At 34.8% G+C, this 8,584-nt stretch overlaps 1 pseudogene; it reads right to left on the bottom strand.

The window, feature by feature from the left end:
• LOC129676272 (kinesin-like protein KIF18A) overlaps window positions 1–8,584 on the bottom strand; it is an 87,158-nt pseudogene that overhangs the window by 8,160 nt on the left and 70,414 nt on the right.

Raw genomic sequence — 8,584 nt, 5'->3', positions numbered from 1 at the left:
TCTCTTCAACATAGTGCTGGAAGTCCTTGCTAGAGCAATAAGACAGTTGAAGGAGATCAAGGGGATACAGATGGGAAAGGAAGAAGCCAAATTATCACTATTTGCAGATGATATGATAGTATACATGAGTGACCCCAAAAACTCTACCAGGGAACTTCTACAGCTGAGAAACACCTTCAGCAAAGTGGCCGGATACAAAATTAACTCAAAGAAATCAGTAGCACTCCTTTATACAAAAGACAAAAGGGCTGAGAAAGAAATTAGAGAAACAACACCATTCACAATAGCCACAAATGACATAAAGTACCTTGGTGTAACCCTAACCAAGCAAGTCAAAGACTTGTATGAAAAAAATTTCAAGTCTCTGAAGAAAGAATTAGAGGAAGATATGAGAAGATGGAAAGACCTCCCATGCTCATGGCTTGGCAGGATTAACATAGTAAAAATGGCCATCTTACCAAAAGCAATCTACAGATTTAATGCAATTCCCATCAAATTGCCAACACAATTCTTTACAGACCTGGAAAGAAAAATTCTCAACTTCGTATGGAATAACAAGAAACCGAGAATTGCTAAAACAATCCTCTACAATAAAAGATCTTCTGGAGGTATCTCCATCCCTGATCTCAAACTGTACTATAGAGCAACAGTTATAAAAACTGCATGGTACTGACATAGAAACAGAACGGTGGATCAATGAAATCGAACAGAAGACCCAGAAATAAACCCACACACTTACGGACACCTGATTTTTGACAAAGATGCCAAAACCATACAATGGGGAAAAGATAGCATCTTCAACAAATGGTTCTGGTCCAACTGGATGTCTACATGTAGAAAAATGAAAATAGAACCATACTTATCACCCAGCACAAAACTGAAGTCCAAGTGGATCAACGACCTCAACATAAAACCAGACACATTAAATCAGCTAGAAAAAAAAGTGGGGAATACCCTACAACTCATTGGTACAGGAGACAACTTCCTGAACAGAACACCAACAGCACAGGCTCTAAGAGCAACAATCAATAAATGGGACCTCATGAAATTTAAAAGCTTCTGTAAAGCAAAGGACACCATCATCAAAACAAAGCGACTGCCTACAGATTTGGAAAGAATCATCACCAACCCGTTATCTGACAGAGGACTCATATCCAATATATATAAAAAACTAAACAAGCTGAAAAGCAGCAAACCAAGTAATCCACTTAAAAATGGGGAACAGAGCTAAAGAGAGAATTCTCTGTAGAGGAATATCGAATGGCAGAGAAGCACTTAAAGAAATGCTCAACCTCATTAGCCATTAGGGAAATGCAAATCAAAACAACCCTGAGATTTCACCTTACACCCATCAGAATGGCCAAGATGAAAAACTCAAGGGACAACACATGCTGGAGAGGTTGTGGAGAAAGGGGAACCCTTCTCCACTGCTGGTGGGAATGCAAACTTGTACAACCACTCTGGAAATCAATCTGGCGCTTTCTCAGACAACTAGGAATAGCGCTTCCTCAGATCCAGCCATACCACTCCTAGGCATATACCCAAAAGAGGCTCAAGTACACAAAAAGGACATTTGCTCAACCATGTTTTTAGCAGCTTTATTTGTAATAGCCAGAAGCTGGAAACAACCCAGATGCCCCTCAACTGAAGAATGGATGCAGTAACTGTGGTACATCTATACAATGGAGTATTACTCAGCAATGAAAAATAAGGAAATCATGAAATTTGCAGGTAAATGTTGGGACCTGGAAAGGATCATCCTGAGTGAGTTGTCCCAGAAGCAAAAAGACACGCATGGTATATACTCACTCATATAAACATACAACATAGAATAAACCCACTAAAATCTGTACATCTAAACAAACTAAGCAAAAGAGAGGACCCTAACTAAAATGTTCAATCCCCATCCTGAAAGGCAAAGAGGATGGACATCAGAAGAAAAAGAAAATAGGAAACAACCTAGGAACCTGCTACAGAGGGCCTCTGAAAGCCAGAAGAAAACAGGAAACAACCTTGAAACCTGCCACAGAGGGCCTCTGAAAACCTCTGTAGTATAGACTGTCAAAGCAGATGCTGAGCCTGATGGCCAACTGATGGGCACAGTGAATGGAATTTTATGTAAGAAGTGGGAAATAGTAAGAGCTGGAGGGGATGGGAACTCCACAAGGAGAGCAACAGAAGAAGATAATTTGAACACAGGGAACTTCCCAGAGACTCATACTCCAACCAAGGACTATTCGTGGAGATAACCTAGAACCCCTGCACAGATGTAGCCCATGGCAGTTCAGTGTCCAAGTGGGTTACATAGTAATGGGAAGAGGGACTGCCTCTGACATAATCTGATTGGCCTGCTCTTTGTTCACCTCCCCCTGAGGGGGGAGCAGCCTTACCAGGCCACGGTAGAGGACAATGCAGCCACTTTTGATGAGAACTGATAGACTAAGATCAGAAAGGAGAGGAGAACCTCCCCTATCAGTGGACTTGGGGAGTGGCATGCATGCAGAAAGGGGAGGCTGGGTGGGACCGGGAGGGGAGGAGGGAGGGGCTTATGGGGGGATACAAAATGAATAAAGTGTCTTTAATAAAAAATTTAAAAAAAAAGAAAAGGCAAAAAAGAGAAAAATATGAAAACACATTTTCAGAACAGATGGAAGTGGTGACATAGTAGTTTTGTGAGTATGGATTTAGTGCACAAGCTGTAGTTTCTCTTCTATTATAGGAGTTTTTTGTTGGGGAATGTAGGTGTTCCAGAGTCACAAGGAGTTTCTTGCACCTAAATATCCAATAAATATTCATAGTATTAATGAAAAAAAAGTGATTAGTAAATTCATACTCAACTAAAATATAGTAAACAAGCAACTTTTCCAGACCCATCCTATTTTGGGGGTTGGGAGAGGGGAGAGAATGGAGGATTTTTAAAATTTTTTTATTATACAATGTTCTGTCTGCATGTACACCTGCAAGCCAGAGGAGGGCACCCAACTCATTATATATGATTGTAAGACAACATGTGGTTGCTGGGAACTGAACTCAGGATGTTTGGAAGAGAAGCCAGTGCCCTCAACCTCTGAGCCATCTCTCCAGCCTCCAACAAGCAACTTTTATATCAAAGATAAGACACTTTACCTATGAAATAAAATCAATATAAACAAAGAAGAGAAAGAAATTTAACCATTTGAAAGACTTTGGAAAAAAAGTGAATTATAAAATATTTTGTCTTTGTACCTCTGAAAACTGTTTTTGCTGCTTGGTAGTGACTCTTGTTCAGGCAATTTATTCTTCAAGCTTTTGATGTCATCACATATAATAATTGTAGAGTCTGAATCCTGTTCATACTCGGTTCTGCTGCTGAGAGGAGATTCTACTTAACACAGTGCTTTCAGGGAATTATCATTGATTACATCTGCAGTATGTGGCAAAGGTCTTGTTAAGGTTGGAGAGGGCTCTTAAGGTTTTCTATAATCCTCTGGGGTAAAAACAATAGGCTGAAGTTCTTTGCTCAAAGAATTATTAAGTGTATACTTTCAGACGATGTAGACTTCTGAGTATGTTTTACATTCAAGGAACAAGAAATTAATTTTTTTTCTGGCTCTTTTTTGTGGTGTAATTTTAAGCAAGTTAGGTTCACTCAAGGATGTGCCTATGCAATAAAATTATAAAATTAGTAAGTTCAATAATGTTGCCTCAATCGTTATCCTAAAAATCTCAATAGTTAAGAAAAATAAAATCCCTAGGAACATATTAGAAATCTGATAGAAATCATAAAGAGAATAACTAAGTAGGAAAGAAATACAATATAGTTAATTGCTAAAAGCTTTAACAGTAAATTTACTGTCTAGAGTATAAATTCTTAGTATAAACTCAAGAGATATATATGTATAGCCACCTTTAGATACCATTTCTACCAATTCATAAGCAATTTCAAGCATTCATGTCTACTCTAGTGTTAAGAAAAAGTTAATATTTGTAAGTACAGCTATGAATACTAACCTACTGTCAACACCAGCTCATTAGGACTAAGTGGAAATCTTGTTTAGAGGGCAGTAACTCCATTTTACTTTGTATTTGTCAGACATTTCCATGAATAAATTCTATGTTTTAAAAATGCATACAATTAAGACAACTGTGATTGCACAATACTTTTAATTAAGGGCTTTTAATAATCATTAACGGAAACACACTAAAGAAATTTTTAGTGTTTGATTTAAAATTAGAAACATATTGTTCTAGTAGAACTTAAAGTTCTCAGAGACCTAGAAATGCTCTCAGCATTTTAGCATATAAATCTTTCTCAAATATTAATATCCAAATAATGACAGTATACATAACATTTGTGCATGTTAATCTTACATTTGGTATTCTGCCTGCTTGAGTGTAATGAACTTCAAGAGACCTTACATAAAATATATTAGCTTAGCATATACTTATCATAAAAGTATGTATTATTTCCATGCATTTTTAAAATAATAAAAGCTCCCAATTGATATTATATTTTCTTTCTTAGTTAATACTACCTAAATACTGATAATAGCACCTATGTATTTTAATAAGGCAATTCAGAATTCCTGCTAAATTAAAAATACATGTATAATAATTACCAGCAGTATGTGTATTATTCTTATTATGATAGTTGACAATTACCCTCTAAGAAATACAATTTAAAAAACAGGAAGAAAAAAATGATCTTCATTATACTAAGAAATTTGACCTTTCTGAGAACTAGACAAATGAGATTTAGATCTTAAAATAATTTTCCACCCCCTTTAACATGACATTTGTCAAATTTTCCATTACCAGATAATTTTGTACTAATGCCACAAAGACAGTCACTTTTCGCCACTGTGCTGCTACCACCAATTTGGTAGCTAATAATAGCTAGAAGATTAATTTCTTTTCTCATGACAGATGCAGAAATATAGACAGAAAACTATATTGAGGATAGAGAACCGAGTTGGGAGTCAAGAGACTTGAATTCTATTTCTGGTTTTACCAAAGACCCAGTGAGTGACCTTGGATAACTCACTTCGAGTAGTGTGCACATTAATACCTTGCTGAAAAAAATGGAGATAGTATCACTAAATAGAAAAAGGATTTTACAGGACTAGGTAATATTTGGGGTTCAATGAATGCTCTGGAAATAAAAAAAAGTGCTTCAAATCAAAGAATTATAACTTTATAAGAAGGTGGTAGTTTATTTTACAATACTCTATCAATAGTCAATTTGTAGTTATCTCTAAAATAGCATATTTCAAACAATGTCTTCCAAATGATAGAAAAAAATAACCACCTGTTTTCTGGGACAATCTAAATATAGATTCAACATCAAGTTATATATGACCAGAATAAGAACTGCTTAGAAAAAGAAATAATGTCATAATGGTGTATCTTTAGTTATAATTCTGAATTACTACATGTAGGAGATAGAGTTTTCTTTTGTTTTCAATTTTATTTAATTTAGATAAAAATATTTCAATTTAAGACCACCCCGATTGATGAGTTCGTTAAAAATATTTAGGAGAAGTAAAAACAAAATCAATCCTTAAACATTTCCACAAAAATTAAACATTCAACCTACTGTAACTATACATAAGGTTAAGACATACTTAATGAAAGCTTAAAACACTTACTACATGACATTTCACTTTGAATAAGCTTTCTAGAATATAAAATCGTTATTATTATTATTTTAGTTAACTTTGATACTTTAGGAAGGTACAACAAATAAAAAATGCAAGGTTACAGTTATTAGAAAGCCCATGCTAGGCCTGTATTGACAAAAAGGATTCACTGTACTTTTCCATTAGAAGAAAGGGTATATAGTAAATTTCCAAAAGAGTTGCCTTAGGGAAGATGTATTGAACTCTGAGAAAATGTTATTTACCAAATGAGATAATGCTGTCTATCAAGGTTTGATAATGCTCAAACTTAGACTGTAGAGGTGATAAAAAGAAAACTGAAAGCAGATTATATTCTTTCACAATGTCTCCATAAAAAGTCTGAAAGGTTGTACATGTCTATAATCCCATCACTCAGAAGGCTAAGGAAAAAGAAGATTTGAAAATTCAAGGCTAGTCTGAGCTATATAGTGAGACCCTATAACAGAATGAAACAAATGAATGGGCAAGAGATGAAACAGGAAAATCATTAACAAACCTACCTTCACAACTCATGTGAAAAATCAGTGACAGCCTGGATAGGGTAGTCACATCAGTGATGGATAGTTGTGGAAAGCATGTTAGAATGAAATTAGATACAAGTGATATAAAGTATATCTATAACATATATAAAAGCATGAATTGATTGTTTGTTATTCACAGAGGAAACAAAGGAAAGTAGTTCAGACAAGGAATAAGTCATCTCTTTGTATCAGTGGGGGCTGATTACAAATGTCAGCCTACATTCAAATTTCTTATAAAATGGTGGTTGGGAGGTAGGGATGGATATCACTACTGAATTAATATTCAAATGACCCTCTTGTTTCAGTATACTGAGCAGCTGGGACTACAGGAATGTACTTCTATGCTCAGGTTTTCATTAGTAAAAGCATACTTAGAATAACTTCATCTCACCTAGGAAGAAAATATAAAGGAAGCTACATTCTTCAGTACTATATAATGTTGGGTCTCTACTACAAGGGTAGAACTAATCAATTATAGAATAGCTAATAAAACAGAACATTTTCAATTTCACTGTTATGTTATATAAAACCATCTTTTAAGTATTTGTTACACAGAAAATTATCTGTTAAATGAAGTGGTATATACATTTTGAAAACATCATGATTATATTTTTGACAAAAAAGCAAAAGGTTACCAAATACAAATGAAAGCATAAGCAAAATTCCACAAACAGAGGAAGAAAAGGAGGAAGAGTCTCAGAAAAGCAGAGAAGGAAATGTGTCAATGTATTTTGCCATTGCTAGGAGAATGACTGATTTATGTAATATACATATGACAACCTTTAACACATATAAACACACACAGAGAGACAGAGACAGAGAGAGAGAGAGAGAGAGAGAGAGAGAGAGAAATAGAGACACACAGAGAGAGAGAGACTACACACATTCTTAGGAATAATGCCTGAGGTAAAGGAGGAAGAAGACAACTGTTAAGAAACCAGATCTTTTAAGTCTAGGTAACTAGAGGCATGAGGTTATGTTTGCACATACATGGTACAGCTAAAACAGGAGAATTAATTTAAAATCTAAATATAAAATTCAGACCCTGAGATTCTTTATGTATGATCCTTTTGTTTGTCATCTTCATTATGAAATGACTTTTGACTTGTTCAAAGATGTGGATTTATTCACTGAACAAGCTGCAGACTTGTGACCAACATGGACAGTTAATACAAGAGGCCTAGGTGATTTCTCAGTTCTTCTTTATCTCAGTCCAAGGAGCTAGACTTAAATACACACTGAATGGAAAGCTGAAGAGTTTTAAATAAACTATAAAAACAAAAAGGTCCTATGCACTCATAGTTGTAGATTCTCCCAAATTTATTTGAATTTTGGAGATCCCTATAAAGAAAATCATTGCATAAAATAAATCTAGTAAATCTTTGTAATACTTATTATTAGCAGTCTAGGACACATTTAAAAAATATCTGCATGAAGCTGTAAGAAATCTTCTTGAAAGTTCAGTTTCAGGATAAAGTAGTTATTATTTTACTAGTCTATTCCTGAATAATGACTAGAGGTTATTATCCTAAAAATGTGTTTAAGTTCACAGAGTTAAAAGAGAAGTTAGACAAAAAATATTTTCTGGGACTATCATGTTCTTAAGTTTCTGAAAAGATATAAATTCACTATAAATGTAAGCACTGAAGTTTTGCTTGTTTCACTCGGAATATCCATAGATGTCAAGAAATTACTAAGGAGCCATCAGGAGGGACTGATTAGGAAGGGGGCTAGTATAGAATGTACTGATATTAAGAGGTAAAAGGGTATTCAGATACAAGAAGGGTTAAACTGGAGTTGGGGAGCAGACTGAAGGGTAAAGGGGGGACATGGAGTATTGGGAAGATAAGACTAAAGAGCTTCCATATATCTTTTGAAAAAGATATATGGAAATCTACTGTTCTGAACTTTCCTAAAGTACATACACACAGAAAGAGTTAAAATGAGTCACCTTGTAACAGGGCATCAGAGGCTAAACAAAATAGAAGCCCAGCACCAAGAATGGGTTAACTTCTGTTAGTTGGCCAGTATGGTCCCGTAGATATTATTAGATAACTATGCATAGGAGTCTGTGTTAAATCCTTACTACCACAAAAATAAATGACTTAAATTCTTGTGGTTCAATGGGAAAAAACCAGGGACCATCTACATACACTAGGTCAGATCAGTTTGATGGAAACTTGCTTAGAAAAAAAAATCCAGTAGGCTATTAAAACAAGATATTGTTGTAAGTTTGTAAAACATAACTTGTTTTATGTTTTACAAGTTCCTCAAATTAAAAGTATGTACTGGAAAGAAAGAAAGAAAGAAAGAAAGAAAGAAAGAAAGAAAGAAAGAAAGAGAGAGAGAGAGAGAGAGAAAGAAAGAAAGAAAGAAAGAAAGAAAGAAAGAAAGAAAGAAAGAAAG

This window comes from Psammomys obesus, unplaced genomic scaffold (genome assembly GCF_907164565.1).
Source record: "Psammomys obesus unplaced genomic scaffold, mPsaObe1.curated_primary_1811, whole genome shotgun sequence".
NCBI classification, from domain to species: domain Eukaryota; kingdom Metazoa; phylum Chordata; class Mammalia; order Rodentia; family Muridae; genus Psammomys; species Psammomys obesus.
The sequence above is the reverse complement of the archived record's forward strand: the minus strand, read 5'-3'. Positions and strand labels throughout refer to the sequence as shown.